Here is a 1,683-nt window from a genome sequence, read left to right on the forward strand (position 1 = left end):
ATATATATATATATATATATATATATATATATATATATGTATGTGTAAATATGCACATGTATATATACATATGAATAAAAATAAGTGTATATTTAAGTTTCGTCTGTTTTGTTTTCTGGTCTTCACTTTCCCGTGAATTGTTTTTTCTTTGTAAGGTTTCAAATTATTAGTATCTAGTTTGTTGAGGTTATGGTTCTGCTGCGAGAGCATTTCGAGAAAGTGGATATATATATATATACAGACATGTATAAGTATAAATATGCACATGTATATATACGTATGAATGAAAATATGTGTATATCTGTATAGATAGATATGCACATATATAAATACATTTATATGTTTATATAAACCATATAATTTTATATATATATTTATTTAGAGATACATATATATATATATGGTAATTTCTATATAGAAATGTACATGATTATGTTTATATACAATTCTATATATACATATGTATATATATAAAGAAATATGTATGTGTATATTATTTTTCATGCAAAGATTACTTTTTGATGTTTTCTATGTATATGAACAATCAATACTTATATATGGAAGAAATCTCAAGGAAATCAAATTTATTCTGCAAGGCAACTAATTAGCATAGATGAGTATGCAGTCAAACACATTGTACAATGCAACGATGAGTGCTTCAAGAGAAGTTAAACACCTTGTATATATTTAGAAGTACATGTACATTTTTATTTATCTATATGCAGAGATGCACATTCTTAGCGTTGAATATGTGAGTGCAGGCATACACACGGGTGTGTGCATTTAAAAACATGTAAGCATAGATGCATATTCTAGATATTCTTATTGCAGACATTGATATAAAGAAGTTACTTATTAAATAAAGAAGTGGAAGCATTTTTCTATTATAATTTCTATGTGTACATAAATGAACTAATTTTAATTGTAATATGGTGCAAAACTAATAAGCATGACAAAAGGAAATTATATGATAGAAGGAAAGTATTTGCAAAGAAATAACATTCAATTATTTAATGCATGCACAACAAGGTGCCAATACCAGCATGGAGGTTTTACATTTGTTAGATAGAGTAAATTATACTGACAAAGGAGCAAGCAGTTATAACTGTAAGAAATATATATATATATATATATAGTTGACCATTTAGACAAAGAAACCAGACATGTATGTAAATACAATTATGCAAACATATAAACAAAGGTGTACACAACGTAGGATTGAAAGGAAAAGCAACAAGATTATAAAACATCCAAATGTACAGCTAACTATAGGATTGTACTAATATAAAATAGGTAAATTTGGAAATGTAATAAGTGTTGTATGAAGTGAAAGTATTGTAATTAGGCAACAGGTCTAGTATAGGGCTAAGGATGTGCAGAGAGGCGAGCGATCTCTGTAAGTAAAGCATCACACTCAGCTTTATAATCAACAGTGCAGATTTTGTTGATTGTAACCTTCATCTTAGGTTCATAATTGTATGTGTCAGTAGAAACCAGCAGAGTGAACGAGTAGCGATGCGAAACAAGTGTATTAATGACAACACAAGGTGTTTGTGTTGTGGTGGCATCATTTTGGAGTATGTAAAGTTCTTTTGCAGTTTTCTTTATCAAATAAGTTCCCACCTCATCAAAAACAGTTGCCCAAACAGTTCTTGTTGCATCTTGTAGTTTCATTGGTAAAGG

The sequence above is a fragment of the Cryptomeria japonica genome, chromosome 1, assembly GCF_030272615.1.
Source record: "Cryptomeria japonica chromosome 1, Sugi_1.0, whole genome shotgun sequence".
Lineage (NCBI taxonomy): Eukaryota > Viridiplantae > Streptophyta > Pinopsida > Cupressales > Cupressaceae > Cryptomeria > Cryptomeria japonica.